The sequence below is a fragment of the Macaca fascicularis genome, chromosome 5 (genome assembly GCF_037993035.2).
Source record: "Macaca fascicularis isolate 582-1 chromosome 5, T2T-MFA8v1.1".
Lineage (NCBI taxonomy): Eukaryota > Metazoa > Chordata > Mammalia > Primates > Cercopithecidae > Macaca > Macaca fascicularis.
Window position 1 is genome coordinate 125,174,342 of NC_088379.1, and position 20,818 is coordinate 125,195,159.

The window sequence follows — 20,818 nt, forward strand, 5'->3', positions numbered from 1 at the left end:
GTTCTTTTCCACCTTAGTACTTTCCATAATGTACATTCCTTCTCTACCCAGAAATTTCACTTTATCTGCTCAGATTCCTAATTATATTCACACTCTTTCTTAACTTAAATGTTACTTTGCTTAAAGACATTTTCGTTGGCCCTTCGGAACTGTATAAGGACCTCTCTGAAGTATTTTCATAGCATTCATAGTGCTACTTCAGAGCATTTCTTTTATGGTAAAAAATTGTATAATGATTTGTGTTATACCTGATCTGTTTTCTTGTATCAAAAATAAAATTAGGATGAATCTAAAAGTTTATTGTCATAGAAAAAGTACAGATCAGACTCTAGGAGACTTCAAACCAAGTGGGAAGGGTGGTAAGAAACTTGCACTCAGCAATAATGGCACAGCTTATAAGGATAAAGGAGGAAGCATTTGGAGCTTTTCCATGATTGGTTCTTATACATTAAGATTTTTTTGTGGGGGGCAAACAGCTGTTTAAGTTGATTTGTCTATAGTTGATTGGCTTAATTTCACAGAATCATACTAACAAAAATGTAAAGCTTGTGTTTTGTGTTTATGATTAGAGCATTTCAGGGAAATCAGGATGACTTAAGCTTTCGGTTATGTGGTTATGGGCAGTTGGCCTTGATGTATATCTAAACTGTGACTTCCATGTTTATTTTATTTATTTTTAACACCTGTAAGATCCATGATGGCATTTAGTGGATTTTCAATAAATGTTTGTTGAATGAATGAATATTTGCTTAGGAGAGCTTTATGGAAGAATCCAAAACATTTTCTAATTGAAGAATAGGTTGGATGGATGAATGAGGTCACTTTTAGAGAACTGTGAATACCCATCTGTGTTGATTTTATAGGGGGTACCAGGGTTTTCTAGGTTCTTAGGATTGACATAATTAAAGGGGCATTTTTAAAAAATGTTAATTCAGTAATGGTTGTAGAATGGATTGTGTACAGGACAGTCTAGGGTAGTGACCTCAAACTTGATCATGTAGAAGAATTACCTGTGTGTTTTGTAAATTCCTGGCTTTTATTCCACCTTCTCCAGAACTGGTTCAGGCCACACTGAAGCACCTGAAGTATGCTGATCCAAATTGATACATGCTGCAAGTGTAAAATACCAAATTTCAAAGACATCTAAACTAATGGATGTAAAGTATTGTGTTAATATGTTTTCTCATTGATTACATCTTGAAAGAATATTTTACATGCATTGGATTACATAAAATATATTATTAAAATGATTTCACTGGCTTCTTTTTAGTTTATTTTCAGAGTGATTACCATGACATTTAAAATTATGTATGTGACTCATATATTTTTATTGGACAGTATTTGTCTACAGTATGGGAGTCTAGAGAATGATATGTTTTAACAAGCATTGCAAGTGATTCTGATGCAAGCTCTTAGACCAGTCTCTAAAAAACAAGATACTGTGATGGATATTTTAGCATGCAGGGCTAGGAAGTTGAGTGTCTGAAATAAATGGATGCCAGAGAGGTTGAATAAGAAGAGATACTTTAGGAAAAGATATTTTGAAACAAGGACTGAGTTGATGATTGATAATGGAAGAATGAAGTGGTAGTTCAGATAAATCTGAGGTGCCACGTCTGCAGTACAGGGTAGTATTTGATCCACATTATGGTAGGAATAGCTGCCCAAACTCTGAACTTGTGCTAGTTCTTATTTATCAGAGTAGCACCCAAGATTCTAAAAGCTTTGGAGGGACTTCTTCCACATTAACTTTTGGGAACTTTATTTGCCATTGACCGCATCTTATCAAATACATGCATACTTATCTTTACAGAATGTTTCAAAACTTGTTTTCAGTTACTTTAGCTTACTTTTCTTTATAATTCAATGAAATCTTTTTAATGTGTATTGTTTAGGGGAAGGCTATTTGGACAGGGAGAAGAATAAATTAAGACTTTTTTCTGAAGAAAATTCAAGCAGAATGCATAACCAAACAAACTCATATTAATAAAAGAGATAAAGTGTGTCATAAACAGGCCTATATTTTATAGTAAGGTGCTAAAAACAGAAACATAATTTTCTAAAGCTAAAATCAAATAAAATTTTAGGATGAAAGTGACTTAATTAATGATTAGTTGAACAACCTTAAAGATATGGAAACTGAGGTCCAGAATGGCTATACAGTTAGTCTCAGATTCAGTATCTTGATAGTGGTGTAGTTAGCAGACAATCTAGGGTTTCTGACTTAGTCTCCTTTTAAATTATATCCATTTGAAGACATTCTGAAAAATGTTCTTTTTCAAAGGTTATTTTGAAAAAAAAACAACAACCTGATTTTACGCTAATGATTTTTACTCAATAACCTATACACATAACTTGTCCAAAAAAATGGCAGTTATTTAATACGAACCATAATTTTTTTTGTTATTATTATACTTTTAAGTTCTAGGGTACGTGTGCATATAACGTACAGGTTTGTTACATATGTATACTTGTGCCCATATTGGTGTGCTGCCCCCATCAACTCGTCAGCACCCATCAACTCGTCATTTACATCAGGTAAAACTCAGTATGCAATCCCTCCCCCCTCCCCCCTCCCCATAATAGGGCCCGGTGTGTGATGTTCCCCTTCCCGAGTCCAAGTGATCTCATTGTTCAGTTCCCACCTATGAGTGAGAACATGCGGTGTTTGGTTTTCCGTACGAACCATAATTTTATGTAGATACACAAAGACTTGCAACTGCCACAAGGTGGCACCGTATGCATGTGAAATACTACCTTTTAAAACCAGTAGTACATGCTTTAGTTCAAGGAAAAATGAATTTATTATTTTCTAAGGTATTAATATGTGTGGAATACTTCAGAATGACATGTGGAATCATAATATATTACAAAACTGGTATCCTTTTTTGTTTGTTTCTTTTTTGAGACAGAGTCTTGTTCTGTTGCCAAGGCTGGAGTGCAGTGGCATGATCTCGACTTGCTGCAACCTCTGCCTCCCAGCTTCAAGCTATTCTCCTGCCTCAGCCTCCCAAGTAGCTGGGACTACAGGCACTTGCCACCTTGCCCGGCCAATTTTTGTATTTTTAGTAGAGACGGGGTTTCACTGTGTTGGCCAGGCTGGTCTCAAACTCCTGACCTCGTGATCCGCCCAACTTGGCTTCCCAAAGTGCTGGGATTATAGGTGTGAGCCACCGCGCCTGGCCCAGAACTGATGTCCTTTTAAACATTTAATATCCTCTTAAGCATTTAGTATACACACATACACACATGCACACATACTGAAAACACACATACACAGGTTGAGCATCCCTAATCTGTAAATCTGAAATCTGACATGCTGTAAAATCTGAAATGTTTTGAGCACTGACATAATGCTCATAGGAAATGCACATTGGAGCATTTCAAATTTTGGATACAAAATCAGTAAGTATATATAATGCAGATATTCCCAAATCTGAAAAAATCCAAACTCTGAAACACTTCTGGTCCCAAGCATTTCAGATAAAGGGTACTTATGCTGTGTGAGGATTCATGTATATGTGTGTGGTGTGTGTGTGCGCGTGTGCACATACACCATTTAATTTGCTTATTCGTACTTAGAAAACATTTTTTAAAGTATGTTATTATTCTCATAAACTTACAGAGTTTTTTTTTTTTTTATCAAATGGAAGTTATTTTATTCCTGAGGCCAACATCTTGAAACAGAGCAGTTTCTTTTAAATTTTATAAAACAGTAAGGGATACTTATTTTTATGATAATTTTAATAAGAACAAATTTTGAAAAAATATTTTTGCACATGTGCATTTGATTATGTCAGTTTGAGAATTTACGTTTTTAACAAATCTGTCATAAAACTTAGGGTTATTCTGTTGTATCATAGAGATTATTTTTCATTTTATGTGAGGGCAATAATTCAGTAATTTTCTGCTTTGATTACTTAGGGTTTATTTTGTAGATTTTTTTCATGGGCCTAAGAAAGTGCATAATCTACATCTCCTAAAGTCCCCTTATGTCCCATACTTTTCTCCTAAGGCTTCTTCAATTTGGGTTTGCATACTCAAAAAAATAGCACAACAAATTTGATTAATAACATTTTATCAATAAGACATGGCTTAATAAAGTCAACAGGTATATGTCCATACTGGCAGAATTAATAATTTTTAATGATTCAGTTGCATATGTAGGCTATTAAGATTTTAGCTGTAGTTAAATACTAAATATTATGAAAACATAATTCCATAATGTATTGTTATGAAAATTACAGGTAGTTTTTTTCCAGAAAGTGGTATTATGTTATAGTATGATTTTATTTTGATATAATTTTATTTTGTCAGTGATATGTAGTCACTTAGTCTTCTCATATCTCAATCACAGTTAGGTACAGAAAGATAGAATTTGAAAGGTAGATGATAATTTATTAAGATTTGATCTTCAGAGACTGAATATAGATGTGGGCCATATATATGTTGAATATGGAATATATATTATATAGACTATATGTGTGTATGTGTATATGTATAAATATATATGAATCCTGGGTACAATCAACTGGATTTAACAGCACAAAATATTTTAAAATATAATTGAAATTCAGAACAGCTCAGAATAGTTGCAGATATGGAAACTGGCAACACAAAGCATTTGTGAAGCAATAATAAACCACAGTCCTATTAAAATGAATACAAATAAATTTAATAAGTTAAATGATTTTATAATTACTTATGAAATTTGGTCATTTTATGCCTGTAGTAAATTTTAGCTGGTTACTTCTAAATACATTGTATGTGGCATTATTTTTATTACTATTCAATATGTAAATATTGGTGAATTAGTTCTGCTAAATTTATCAACTCAATAAAACTAAGGTGTTGTTTGAGTAAGTAGGAAAATATTTCTTAAAGAGTTCCATACATAAAATAAATAGACTACAAATTTGGGTCTTTCTTGAATATTTGTCAGTACCATTTTATAAGACACTTGTAGGTTGACAAAACTTTCTGAAAGCATGAAATATCATTTATATTTGTTTGTATTTTTCTATTTAGATAAACTCAGCTTTTTGACTGGAACAGTTTTCTCATAACTTGCCTTGAACTCGCCTTATAGCTCATTCAAACAATAAGGTAGTCAAGCCGTATTTATCAGGTTTCAGATCAGTCATGCATATTAATTCCATTATTTGTGCTGAACTTTTCAATTTATAAATTTAATATGACAATTTTTTTTTTATTCTTGAATAATGTACACTTTTAACATCAGCCAACAACAACTAAAAGGCTTACTGAACTTCAGAGCTTTTGGTTTAAACTTGGAGATCAAGTGGATTAAAAATAAATGGTATCTTTCATGATTGCTTAATCCTAATATGGTTGTAAATACGGATTCTAACTTTTTGCACTCAAATAGATGGCAATTCTCTGTTTTAAGGTAATCTTTCAGATGATCCATAATATATTTTTCTTAATCTGTGTTACATCAACAAAATAAAAGAAAATTTGAAGTTTTATTTAAGAATATTTCCAAGGATATTCTTGTAGACTGTAGTATGAGGAACAATAGATCATAGCATTTAGTTATTTTTAAATGTATTCACAGAATTTTGAGGTTTAAATGTAAGGTATGGTTATTAATTGTATAGTTAGACGATAAGATAGGTTCTTTTGGTTTTTGGAATTTTACATTAAGATTCATTAATTTTGAGCTATTATTTTAAGAATAATAAGATTCTTATTGAGTTAGTCTACATTGAAATAATAAGAAATTACAATACTTAACTCCCAAGAGCAGCCAAAAGTACTCATAACATAGAAGATGAACATCTTCAGGACATTATAGGTATAGCATTGCACATTTACAATGCTTGCCTGCCTACTGTAGGAAAAAGATCAGGAGTGTGGAAAAGGGAGGTCATAGTTCAACTTAAGCCCCAAGTACACTTGCCTGTACCTGCTGGGAGACTGAAACTTGTAGGGAGATTATTTGAAGCCCTCTGGAAATGTGAATGCACCTTTCTCTTCTCTTTCTCAAAGGTCTTGTTGTCCAAAATAGTGTGTACTATCAGTAACAGAAAAAGTAATGAGTATACCTATGTAAATGTAGGTTATTTATCTCTAAATTATAAACATTTTCCACAGTGTTAGGTATAGTATATGTGTTTAAATCATACCAGTTGTTAGAAGTTAATAAAGATGAGAAATACTTTAAAAATAATTCTTTTTATATTATTAGGACATGTATTTTACTTTCACTAAAATATTAATAACCATGTTAAGATTTTTGCAGTGAATATGCTTCATTACTTTTAAAAATCATGGTTTAATTATTTTTGAAAGAGTAGTTTACAAGTCTAATAATTAAGCTTATTTTAATAGTTTTTTTGTTTGTTTTGGGGAGTTTGTGTTTTTTGGCCAGCAGAGCTAAAAAAGATACATCACAAAGATACGAAGGTTGAAATGGAAGAAAGTACATTGTTGACTTCTTATTCTTTTTATTTACCTGTATTAGCAATTATGCAAAGTTTTTGTTGAAAAGGGATTATTAAATTTCAATTTAATGGTACCAATTAGGTGTTCTTACACGCTGATTAAAAAGTGACATATGATATTTTAATAATTTTAATGAATGTGTTCAAAAACAATGGTTTAAGCAGTTTTTAACCCATTTTTTTAAAATATCAAAACACAATAACTTCATATTAGTTTGGGAACTAATTAAATGCATTGTTTTACCTTTTAGTTAGTTTTAGAACTAATTTGTAATTTAGAAAAATTATAGTTTAGAGAACTCTGTTTCCAAACTTTTCAAATGTTCAGATGAGAAGATTTCTTTAAAAAATAGTTTAACCAGGCCAGGCATGGTTGCCCATGCCTGTAATCCCAGCACTTTGGGAGGCTGAGGCAGGCGGATGACGAGGTCAGGAGATCAAGACCATCCTGGCTAAAACAGTGAAACCCCGTAAAAAAAAAAAATACAAAAAATTAGCCAGGCGTGGTGGTGGATGCCTGTAGTCCCAGCTACTCAGGAGGCTGAGGCAGAAGAATGGCGTGAACTTGGGAGCTGGAGCTTGCAGTGAGCTGAGATGGTGCCACTGCACTCCAGCCTGGGCGACGGAGCGAGACTCTGTCTCAAAAAAAAAAAAAAGTTTATTCAAACATGCTGCTTCCATAGTATAAGTGACTTTTTAAAAACGGAATGAAAAAATGTTATTTTTTCTGAAGTTCTTGTTAGCACAGTACTGCAAAGAGAAAGAGCCAGTAAATCTGGAATAGTTAACTTGCATTTCCTCAGGGTACCAATCATGGCCTATGCCTACCTTTTTTTCTAAATTTTTAAAATTGGCAAATAATAATTGTACATATTTTTAGGGTGCATAGTGATGTTGTGGTCTGTACGATATATAGTGATCAGATCAGGGTAATCACCATATCTATCATCTTAAACATTTATAATTTTTTTGTGTTTCTAACATTCAATATCACCATTCAGGCTATTTTAAACTATTATTAACTATAGTATCCTACAGGTGCTATAGAACACTAGAACTTACTCCGATCTGACTGTAATTTTGTTGTCTTTAACAAATCTCTCTGTCCTTTCTTTCCCCCACCCTTCCCAGCCTCTAGTATTCTCTGTTGTACTTTTTACTTCTGTGGGATCAACTTTTTTAACTTCTAAATATGAATAAGAACGTGACCTTCCGACATGGAGACTGTGTGAGTGTGCAATGTCAGTCCATTTTTTTTATTAAAGCTTATTTTCTGAGGTTAAAAGATAAGTAGAAGTTGTAACATTCTTTCCTGTACCCCCAAAATGATTATTTTTTGCATATATTCCACTTTGGAAGTCACTGATTTTGAAGATGTTTGCAGAAACCTTATTGATTGAGTGATGAGGCACCTGAGTTGGGAATAGTAGTGTTTCGTGCTTGTCCTCTCTTCTAGGTAAATATTAGAATAGACCTCATTAGGATGGCTGACCTGCATGCATGCCTGTGTGGAAATTTGAGGTATCATTTTTTTCTTTTCTTTTCTTTTTTTTTTGAGACAGAGTCTCGCTCTTTCACCCAGACTGGAGTGCAGTGGCACCATCTCGGCTCACTGCAACCATCACCTCTCGGGTTCACGTGATCCTTCTTCCTCAGCCTCCTGAGTAGCTGGGGTTACAGGCATGCACCATCACACCCAGCTAATTTTTGTATTTTTTAGTAGAGGCAAGGTTTCATTGGTCTTGCACTCCTGGCCTCAAGTGATTCACCCATGTTGGCCTCCCAAAGTGCTGGGATTAGAAGTGTAAGCCGCCGTGCCTGGCCTGAGCTATCATTCTTTATAATGGACTTTACCAGAAAAATCCTGTAAGGAAAATACATTCTTATTGGGAAGGAGTGCTCCAGACTCTTGAACCCCATCTATTTAACACTGCCCAAGGCACAGAATAAAAGCCATCTTAAGAGTTTCAACAAATTCTGTCATAAAAGTACACTTAGATCACATTACAAAAAAAAAAACTTTATTACAGTTGCATAATGAGAGAGTGTCATGGTCTTGTCTAAAAGAAGCAGGAATCTCCAAGAAATCTACCAACAGCAGACATCACATGCAGATATGCCAAAAAAAAAAAAAAAAAGATGTCAGCCTAGCATGTTCCAGAGAAACTTTTTAGAAGCAGACTATCTGGACAATTTAAGAAGAATTATATGGGAGTTATTTTCCTTATCTGTAAAATGGATGTAACAGTAGTACTTGTCACATATAATTTTTCTGAGTATTACATGAGATAATTTAAATGAAACTTTGGCTTAATGCTAATATGTTATTGTTGTATTATTATTATTGTTACTGTTGTTGTTAATAAGACAGCTTTTCACCCACTTTTCCATGCACTGTTCCTGGGTTGGTACATGTTTAGTTTAGCATAACTAAAGGATTCTTTAGATAATACAACTTAAGGCACAGTTGAGACAGAAACTCTTATAACATATAAGATACAATAATGATAGCCAACATTATTAACCACATACTATCTGCCAGGCACATTTCTATGTGCTTTACAAGAATCATTTTATTTAATCCCTCATTAGCTCAAGAGTTAGATACTACTATTACCTGAATTTTATAGCTAAGGAAACTAAGTTACAGAAGGAAGTTGAATGATTTAGCCAAGGTCACCCAGCTAGGAGAACTGGAGTCAAATCCAAGCAATCTAGATGATACCAGAATATGAATCCTGGAAGCGTAGAAGATCTGACTATATTTTAGATACTCTAATTTGGACCCGCAAACTATAGCGGGTCCTTATCTTTCCTCCATCCTTGCTGTGTAACTCCTGAGACCCATTCAGCAATGGAAACCAAAGGAGATGAATGGCTAGAAAGTCACAGAATTGGAACAAGGAAAAGAATCCAAAAGTTGAGGAAAAGAGTCCAAAACTGGAGGAAAAGAAACAAGAGGGATCCAGGGTACAATACTAGCTCATCGGGCTAAGAGTGGATGGCCAAAAGGGGTACCCGGATTAGGGCTGCAAAGACAGAAATTTTTTAAAAAATTTTGTGCTTAAAAGATCTTGTCAATTTTGTACTTAAAAGATCTTCAGTGAACTAAGAGGAGGCATTAAACAAATGCTTTGGCCAAGGGATAGAATGGCAGTTGAAATAGCCTACTGTTTGTTTTGCCAACATTGATAGCTCAGGCAAAAGGAAATGAGAATATGCAATACAGCAGGAATGTAAAAAGATGACAAATTTGAGAGGCATTTAAAAAATGTGTTGAGATGTGTTTGGTTGTACTCCGAAGAACAGCCTGGGTTTTGGGGGATCATGGTGGAACTGTTATACGTGGAGATGATATAGATAAGTTTGTGGCATTGGATTAGTTTTCCTTCAAGTGGTTTTAGGCCAGGCAAAAAAAAAAAAAATTTTTTTTGAGGTAATAGCTAGTAAAATGACACATTGAGGAAGAAGAGGCAGTGAAGGAAACTCAGAAGAAATGGAGAAGTAGGAGGCAAATTGTGAGAGGAATGTCAGAACCTATTTAGTAAATTTGGGTTAGGTAGAAAGGTACTATTTTAGTAGTTTAGTAAATAATTCAGCACAAATAAGAGTGACTGAGGAAGAGTCACATATTTTGTACTTGAAAGATTTTTTGGTGAACTAAGAGGAGACAATTTGGTTCACATGGTAGGGTATAAAAGTCGTTTACAAGGAGTTTGGAAGTAAGGCTAAGAAGACAGAAGTCAAAGGTTTGTAAGAGAAATGGAAAGTGGAGAAACCACAGAAACAATTGCTGGATCTTGGGAATTTTTAAATTTAGGATATTTAGAGTAAAGAGAGCCAGAAGAAATATAAATACTGAAGTTGAAAGTTGGAAAGGCCTAACTAATAGAGCCAGGCATCTGAGGCCACAGAAAGCAATGGCATCAAGGACCCAAGTAGGGAATAAACCTTAGAAGAGACAATTCCCTCTTGGAAATTGAAAACAAGGAAGAAGGGAGAGGTGAGGATGCAGATAAATTCTCATTTTTCTTGAAATGCATGTAAAGGATAATCTTTAGCTTCTCAGAGGAAGAGGAGGTGAGATAGGGAAGTGGAGGAGGGGAAAGATAATGTCACATAAGTGAAAAGAGTTGGAATTTTTTTTTTTTTTTTTTTTTTTTTTTTGAGACAGAGTCTTGCTCTGTCACCCAGACTGGAGTGTAGTGGCGAGATCTCGGTTCACTGCAAGTTCCGCCTCCCGGGTTCATGCCATTCTCCTGCCTCAGCCTTCTGAGTACCTGGGACTACAGGCACCCACCACCACGCCTGGCTAATTTTTTGTATTTTTTAGTAGAGATGGGGTTTCACCATATTAGCCAAGTTGGTCTCCATCTCCTGACCTCGTGATCTGCCCGCCTTGGCCTCCCAAAGTGCTGGGTGAGCCACTGCGCCCGGCCAAGAGTTGGAAAGATTTTTAAAGCAGCCACTTTGAGGAGTGTCATGAGAAGTCAATGAAGGAGAAATAAATGGATATTTATTTTCCTAAATAGATACTTATTGAGTACTATTTATCTTACAGTGTGGTGCTGTATGGATGCAAGAGGAAAAATCTAGTTGGGAATCTAGTTGGGGAATCTAGTTGGGGAATCAATACACAAAAATAGCTGCACATGAGAAAGTACAGGATGAGAAACAAGTGAATGTATGCAGTAATTGCCAAACGATTTCAAACATAGCAAAAGAAGTGTTTCTTGGAGGACGTAAAACTTGAAGAGTTATAAACATTTTCCACAGTGTTAGGTATAGTATATGTTATAAACATTTTGAAGAGTACTTAGAACTTGAAGAGTACTTAGAACTTAGGCAGGCAAAGATGGGTGGCAATTAGAGAAGGTTTAATGGAGATGATTAAAGTCCAGTCTGGACAATAAAGTAAAGGTGGGGATAAATACCTTTATAGGTATAGATGTGTAGAGAGAGGATGTCACAGGCACAGAACTTAAAATCTATGGGACAAAATGTGGAAGCATCAAATTAGCACACTTTTCCCCGGGACAGAGTCTTCACGTAATCAGATTGTATCTGGGTTCTTTTTCTAGAGAGCCTTGTGTGACAGGCTAAAAGTTTGGACTTTTCTCAGGAGACGTTAGAGAGATGCTAAACGTTTTTATGGAATTACCCTGGGGACAATATAAAGTTGTGTTTTAGTAACATTACTGTAGCAGAGGTGAAGTACAGATTGGAAAGCTATAGTGACAGTCCAGGTGGAGGCACTTAAGACTTCACTATTTTAATTATCTTCACTATTTAAACTCCAGAAAGTGCTATAATTGCCAGGAAAATCTCTAGTTTTGCCTCATTGTCGTAGATTCATTAGTTTCACCGTTTTATGTATCTTCCGTGTCTGATGATTTTTAGTCCTTTAATTCTGCCAAATTTTCAGTCTTCTCTTTAGCTCCCGTCCTTTCTTGACCTCCTCTGTTTTTCTGTGCTCTTTTTTTGTGTGAACTTTCTTGCTTTCTGTTCTGAATTTATTCAGAGTAGACCTGCACACTTCAACTTCACAATAGAGAATTCCAATAAACTGATAATGCTGTGTGTCATTCATTTCCTAATGTTACTGATATATTCCAGTAACATTACTGATATATTTGTACTGATATATATCAGTACAAATATTATACTGATATATATCAGTACAAATATTATACTGATATAATATTTGCTAAGCTTTAGTCGTATTAATGTTTTATGCTATCCTATTAATAAGCTCAATAAGATATTTCTGATTTTTTTTGGTATTATGACTAACAGGAGAGCATATTAAATTCAGTGTGGTTGTACTTGTGAGTGGAAGATAAGGATAGTAGCACTTGTAACCCTGTAAGTTTCTTACCATTTTACTAAGTTTTCACTCAATTTTAATTAAATTTGAAAGTCTTTAAAATTAAGGTCAGAAATTTATATGTTAGTTTGATCTTGGTGCTTTTCTTAAAATATCAAAATATTAGTGCTTGTTTCTATCTGGATAAATTGTTTTTCTGTTTAATTATCTGTTTCTGCCATCTCTTGTAGTGACTTAGTTTCCGAAAATGGTGAATATTAAAATATATAGGTGAAAATATATAAAAGATGAAGAATGAATAGAAAGAAATCTTGATTCTGGAATATGGCTATATTTATACAAACATAGTATGTTCCTGAAGCCATTTAATCTATAATAAGCTTCCTTTGAAAGCATTATTATAGTAGTTTCTTGAAAGTATCTTGAAATTATTTTTACGTTACTTAAAAAAGTTGCTTAAGGCTTTAGAAAGTAGAAATTCTGAGTAATTGATGCTTAATGCAAATTTTACTGAAGGCAATAATAAGCATCAAGTAAAATTGACTTTTTCATTATAAATGAAATATTTTATTAATGATTCAATCCTGCACTTCTGCTTGAACACTTCTATTTGAAAGTTTTTTCTTCCTTTTTTCCTCAGTGAAAGAGGGCAATCAAACTTGGTTTTAACTCAAGAGTTCAAGAAAGGGTGAAAAAAGTGAATAGAAGGAAGTCTTCATTCTGAAAAGGGACTCATTTTGAAGTTCAACTGAAGCAGGCTGTTTTACAATTTTGTATAGAAAATTATATCTTCATAATCAACTTGATTATTTGATTTATAATGTAAAAATGCATAATGTTTCTTACAGTCTATAAATAACCACTTTTTTCAAGCATGACAGATTAAGTGAAAACAAAGGGAGTGAACAAAAATGGGAGGGGGTCATGAATCTGTATCTGCCCTGAGGAAGAGGGCAGTACTTTTGGGGAGTGCAATTTACATGAGCATCTGGGTCTTTTGTCATGTTTTGGATGGATGACCTGAGTCTGATATATTGGTGAATAGCATTAACAAAGGTCTGGTTGTCAAAGGCTAGGAAGAAAAATGCAATTAGCCACAGCAATGAGGTGATGTCTATGTTTAGGGAAAAAGAACCAATACCTAAATGGCAACAGAAAACACTGGAATGATGCCATTAGCAAAAGACCAGATTTGTGTGTCTGTGTGTGTGTGTGTGTGTGTACCTATTATGTAGTCATCTTCACTCAGTGGGATATGACAAAAGTCATTTATTTGGCAATGTTTGACTTATGTAATGAGAACAAATATGTATCTGTTACTAAAGAAATGACCTGGTGAGCTCAATGAATTTGTAACTCAAAACACACTAATTTCACCAACCTAACATTTGTAATTCTGTTTCTTTCTGTTTAAAGAAAATTAGAATTAAATAAAGGGCATTGGAGGCTGAAAGAAGTTTGCTCTTTTTTCAGTCTCATTTTTTTTTTCTGTAAGCCATGCCATCCAGCGTAGAGAACCATATCTAATCTCCCAATTAGGTCAGGCCCCAGGATAATCAATCTCCTTAACAGCAGATGCCTTGTTTTAGCAAATGAATGCTTGGTTTCAAAAGAAGTTTTGTGTTGAGAGAAGACTGCAGTTGGCATGGGTGATTAGAACTCTTTTAAACCCTATAAAAAGCTTCTGTAGATTGTTTTATGCCCACACTTTGTGAACTGAAGTAAATGCTGTATATATTTATCTTCAAATGAACATGGTGGGGACTTCATATAGCCTGTGAGAACATCTATATGCATATAAATGGAACTATTTGCAGTCTAAAATATTTATGTCCATTTGAATTAACTATGCTTTTGATAAAATCTAAAATGAATTTATATATTTTGAGTAGGTGCTTTCATATATATTCAGTATGCTCCTTAATAACAATAACTTAATTATTACAGTAGCATTGTTTGAACTGAAAATATGACAAGTTAATATGATTCTCATATTTGTTGTTTGGATTACTTTTACATTAGTTTATAAGTGCCTTTCTTCCTATCTGATGCCTGTTCAGTTCATACTTATAATTTGTGTTAATGGGCAGTGTGTGAGATAACTCTGAAACCAGGAAAAAATATATAAAATTAAATTTTATAAACAATGTATATTAAGTCAAAATAATAGATTGACTTTATTTTGCTCAAAACTCATTTGATCTAAGATAAATTGAAATATAATGAAATAATTTTCAATATAGTATAACTTAAAACAAAAACCCTGAGCCTCAATAAATTATTTTAGATAATCGTTGTTCAAAATCTCATTGCTGGAACTTGTCAGTGATACCTGAATGCATAAAACACTTCAGGAGGCTGCATAAATACCTATTTCCTTTTTTAGGAGAGCAGATTACATAATCAAAAGCACCAAGTTGAAACATTTGCAAGGTAGGTGAGAAAAAAAGCATTCACCACATATTTTGGATTTTATCATTTTGACTTTATTGCCTATGGTCAGTTCTGTCAGTTTTTGTCTCCTTCTAAAAATAGTTTCAATCTGCTGAATCTATGGAAATTTAATATTTTCCATAGTGAAGGGTGATAAGACATCTGAGGAAGAATTAAAAACAGATGATCTCTAATTTAAGAAACATTTGATGCTAATTACTTCTTACCTTTTCACACAACTTAAATATTGGTAAGTGTATAGGATTACATTACTTTTTAAGTGAGATTTTAAAGCTAAATTGATAGATAAAGTAGATATTCAGTGAGATAATTAGATGTTCATACAACATTTGAAAAATACAGACATTCTTAGTCATACGAAAATACCAAAAAGCACTGTGACAATTCACTTTTCCTTATTCTAATTTGTAACAGCATTTTAATATGGTCAGTAGAATGGCTTCAGCATATTTACAGTCTTAAAGTTTTTAACTAGAAAACAGTTTGATGTCTAGATCTGTTACTCAGCTACATTTTATATTTAAAACAATTTAATTTTATAGCAAATTTAATTGTATAGCATGTAAGGCAGTTTACATTTAATTTAATAACATTAACACTTAGGCTCTTATGATAGCTTTCTAACTCAGATATCAGTGATTTTCAGAATGCAGAGATTTTCAAACTGAAATTTGTTTTATCATGATGCTCTTGTGGCTAAGTTTATACTTGGGTTATTTCTTCTTTACAGACACAAACACCCCCCCCCCCCAATAATATGAAAAAAAAAAAGTCTGAAAGAAAACATACCAATACATTACTATGTTTTGGACAGTGTATAGACTTGAGTGATCTGTAGAACCTTCTTTATTGTATTATACAGGCTTAAATTTTTAATGATTACTTTATAATTCGGTAGAGTACAGCTATTTTCATTTTCAAAAACATATATATGACAATCCCAGTATAGGTGATATATTGTTTTCACAAAAATTTTATAATAAATGTTGACAATAATTTTTTCCTATCCTCTTGAATCTGTAAAAACCTGCCAGAGCAAATATCCTGTTCTTTCCTTGGCATTACTAATTTGTTCATGGTGTTGATATAACCCCTCTGGAAGTTACAGTGTAATAATTGTAAACTGCAAGGGGTATGTTATGCTTAAAGGATCCCAGGAATGATCCAAGACGAACTGCAAACATGGTAAACAGAAATTATACCTCTGCAGGATCTTAGGACCCTTCCACACTGTTAACAATTATTGAAGACCTTTGCAAATAACTTTGTTTATGCAGGTTTTATTGGTATTTATCATATTAGAAATTGAAACAGAAACATTTTTAAAATATTTACTAAATCATTTAAAAACCATGAAAACATATTACATGTTAACATATGTAATATAGTTTTCTGAAACAAAACAAAACAAACAAGTATATATATGTGTGTGTATATATATACACACACACACACACACACACATATAGTGAGAAGAGTGGCACTGTTTTACATTTTTGTAAATGCCTTTAATATAAGGCTTAATAGAAGACAGCTGGATTCTCTTACCTGCTTCTGCATTCAATTGGAGGCAATATGGTATTTTGTTTAAAGTAAAATCTGGCTTTACACAAATATGTAATTATAGAAGGAAGGAGTATTTTAATAACTTTTTCAGTTGATTGTGGATATTTTTTAATATTACAGTGAATCTCAACCAGTGATAGTCTGTTACAGATTAGTTGCATTGTGAAATCTAAAACTATATAAATCAACTTTTCAGACTTTTGAACCTAGCCTATTTCTTAAGGAAGATTTCTGAAAGGTGCCTAACTTTTGCTTAAAAAAAAATAAATTGTAATATTTCAATCATAATAAGATAATCTCAAGCACATTCTGAAGGATATTTTAAGAGTTTACTTTTCATCGAAGTTACTTGATAAAATATTCAAGCACTGCTTAAGTCTCTGATCCTGATTTCTTAAGTTTTAGATTAATTGAATTTAAAGTTTATTATTTATTAGATGGGCTAGCTCTTAAAACCTTTGCTTTGTGACTTTCTGGAGGTAAGTTTTTGTATATTAATTACGCAGATGTAAACAGCATAGGAAAAAATAAAGGTTTGATTAGTGATTTATTTTGGCATGGTGCTCCACTATTCTAGATTTCTGTCCTCCTGTTAAGTACAAAAGAAACGAATTTCCAAACAAAACCTTTGCTTGAGCTTGAGAACCAAAATACTGATTTCAATTAAAAAAAAAAAAAAAAAGATTTGTTTCAGTGGTAACAGTATATTACCAGAAACTAAAGCCAAAATACACATTTTCTTTTATGACACTCATATAATATGTCAGACATTGTTAAAAATAATTTAGAATGTTCTCACATATTGCCTTTGATGATGTTTCCTTTCGTTAGTAAACATTTGTACAAAGTGTTGCAACAGTTAACTGATTATAAGAACTTTGTAAAAATCCCTTTTCTTTTAGAATTGAGGTCTGGTTATTTCCTCTACCAGACCTCTTTTTTTGAATGACAAAAACAATGATGTCATTCTTTACTCACAGGTCAAATAGCAGTACTAGAGGCTGTGGCTATCTCGTACATTCAACATCTCAAGGAAACCATCCTTCGCCTTCTGCTACTGTCCCAGAAGAGATCAGGTTCCCCTATTGTGCATTCTCATCTCTGCCACATTGGATTTCCCCTTGTTGCACTCAGTTTGGTTTATAGTTATTTATTTGCACCATCAACTGGCTAATGTCTGCCTCCCTCATTACGCTGTAAACTCTAAGAAGGAAGGGTTTGAGCCTGCTCTTTTCACCATCGTTTATCCGGGACCTAGGACAGTGTTTCACACATAATAGGAACTCTGTAATAGTTGCTGAATGTCTGAATATAAATGAATACTACTGAGCATTTGATGGACTTTAGATTCTCCAGAATATTTCCCTGCACCTTTTATGAGTTTCTTCATCCTTCTTGAAATTGGCTACTCTGATAAATCTCAGTGCTTGTTGTATTTTTTCTCACTTCCTTGACTACTTCATTCTTGCCTTCTTTCACTTTTTTTTTGCTTTAATTTCAAGTTCTTTAAGGAAAGCATGAAGTTCTGTCTTGCCTTTACATTTTTTTTTTTTTTTTTTTTTTTACAAACTTTCAATTAGTCATAACCTTTCTGATTCTCAAGTTGAAATCTTGAATGTCAGTCTTTCCCTCAAACTGTGGTTCTGCATCTTTGAGGTATTACCTATATACTTCCACCAGACGTCCATCCTATTAAACTTAATAGGTCCGTGACTAAATTTGTCATTTCCCATACTAAACCAATAATCCCTTGTGCTTGCCTGTGTGTCCCAGCAGAATTTTTGCTCTTCCTACTTTTGTGTTCCTTCATATTTGCTTTCCCTGCCTGTCATGTCTCTCAGGGTCCATGTCTTCATCCCAGTTACATTAGCTCACACCGTGGCTGTCTCATTTCATTTCTCTCCTGTTGTTGTGGCCTTTACACTGCCCCTTCTGTATTTTGGCCCTCTTGACTTTAATCCATCCTATGCACGATGGGAGAGTAACCTTTCTCAATCATTTTTTAAATCACAATTCTCTTTAAAACTTTGTCAATGGATAATTTGAATATTGCTTGGATATTTGATGGTATTAAGGAATTATTACTAATGTTTTTAGGTTTGAAAGTGGTATGGGGCTGGGTGTGGTGACTCATGCCTGTAATCGTAGCACTTTGGGAAGCCAAGGCAGGCGGATCACTTGAGGTCGGGAGTTTGAGATCAGCCTGGCTAACATAGTGAAACCCTGTTTCTACTAAATATACAAAATTAGCTGGGCATGGTGGTGCATGCCTGTAATCCCAGCTACTTGGAAGGCTGGGGCAGGAGAATTGCTTGAACCCAGGAGGCAGAGGTTGCAGTGAGCCGGGATCTTGCCGCTGCACTCCAGCCTGGGCAACAGAGTAAGTGAGACTCCATCTCAAAACAAACAAACAAACAAAACAACAACAAAAACCCAAAAAAGAAAGTGGTATTGTATTTAAAAAGAGGTCCTTATTTTTATATATACATACTGAAATATTTATGAATAATTGATGTAAGTCTGGAATTTGATTCAAGTAATATGGAATGGGAGAATACGGATAGGAGTATAGATAAGGTAAGATAGGCCAGAATTGTTGTTTATTGGGACTAGATGATGGGTACATGGAAGTTCAGTATACTTTTCTTCACAATCTCATATGTTTACATTTGAAATTCTGCATAATAAAAAATTAAGTCAATCATTTATTTCTTTCAGTGCTTATCAAATAGAATCCAGGCTCTTTATTTAGGAATTCAGAGACACAAAACAATCCCAGTCTGTGTTTCCAATGTCATTGGCCAGTGTCTCCTACATATATCCTCTGCTGATGTGACAGACCAGCAGAGTCTGTTGGTATGTGTGACCATCTTTCTCCAGTAGTCTGCATTCCTATACACTTCTTAACACATGTACATTGACTGCAAGATTGCTGTAAGTGTCGTAAATACCACTGGTAATAGCTCTCATCCAATGAGAAATTGCTCAACTGTTTTCTCCCTTGAATGGGTCCCTCAGGAGTCTCTAGTGGACTTGAATCCCAGTTACACACACTGATAAAAAATCTTTACCACAGCCCGTGTTGCCTTTCCTTCTTTCCTTGTCTCATCTTTTCTACTGCTCGTTCCAGGATCCACTTGCATCAAGTCTTAATATTAAAGTCTGCTTTTTGGACAATTCCAGTCTCACTCAGCTGCAAAATGGTTCCATTTCTGACTCTTTGTTCAAGTCAGTTTCTTGGCAGTTATATTAGTCTGTTTTCTTGCTACTGATAAAGGCATACCTGATACTGGGAAGAAAAAGAGGTTTTAATGGACTCTCAGTTCCACGTGGCTGGGAGCCCTTACAATAATGGCAGAAGTCAAGGAGGAGCAAGTCATGTCTTACATGGATAGCAGCAGGCAAAAAGAGAGCTTGTGCAGGGAAACTCCCCCTTATAGAACCATCAGATCCCATGAGACTTATTCACTGTCATGAGAACAGTATGGGAAAGACCTGCCCCCATGTTTCAATTACCTCCCACTGGTATCTCCCACAACATGTGGGAATTCAAGATGAGATTTGTGTGGGGACACAGCCAAACCATATCAGCAATGTATACTTTCTGTGTCTGTTTCTTCTCTGCCTTCTCTTAAATTTTAAAACAATGCCAATTTTAGAAAATTATAGAGAAAACAAAAACCTTCTGTGGTCATAATACTTCAGAGATAAACTTTTTCTTTAGTCTTTGCATGTGTGTGTGTGTGAGAGTGACTGCAGTCATCTGACTGATAGGGACCAGGGGTTTCACTTCCAAGATGGCTCACAGGCATGGTTGTTAGTGGGACCTGTTGGATCCTCACTGGCTTTGACAGGTTTCAGTTCCTTGCCACATTAGACTTTTTACGGGATACCTTGATCGTTCACACAAGATGGCAACTGGCTTCCGTCCAGGGAAGTGATTCAAGAGAAAGCAAAGAGAAGATCACAGCGCCTTCTCTGACCTAGCCTTCAAAGTGACATATCATTACCTTTGCTATCTTCTGTTGGTCACACCAACCAACTCATATGCATTGTGGAAGGGGACTATACAAAGATGCGAATATCACAAAACAGGGATCAATGGGGTATGTTTGAAGCTGACTACCACAGCTGATTCATAGTGCAGAGCTACTCTAGGGGTTTTTGAAGACATTCCCTTAGGGCATATTAAAATCATTATCTCTGACTCAACATACTACTTTTTAAATGTGCCAGGACTTGAATAGTAGACTATACCACCAATGTTTGACTTTCTATTTTCCTATAATCCTTTTAGGAAGGTCAATTGAATTTTTAATGAAGTAACTTGTTTATTTTGTTTCTTTTTTTATCTCATGCAGAGATAGTGCTGTTTGCTGAATCCAAGTTTTTGTCTTTGGGGCCCAGACATGTGTTGTTCTAACATTCTTTTCTAGATTCTGTTCTGTCAGTCTTCTCATAATAAAAGATATAAAATAGTTCTAGGTTGACCAAAGGTATCATA

At 34.3% G+C, this 20,818-nt stretch overlaps 1 long non-coding RNA gene across 1 annotated transcript in view; it reads left to right on the forward strand.

Annotated features, from left to right (window-relative positions):
* The window catches only part of LOC135970991 (uncharacterized), a 95,758-nt gene that overhangs the window by 1,993 nt on the left and 72,947 nt on the right, over window positions 1-20,818 (forward strand). Inside the window, exon 2 of the long non-coding RNA XR_010586975.2 lies at window positions 14,681-14,727. This is a non-coding gene — a long non-coding RNA (uncharacterized lncRNA). The remainder of the gene's footprint in view (window positions 1-14,680; window positions 14,728-20,818) is intronic.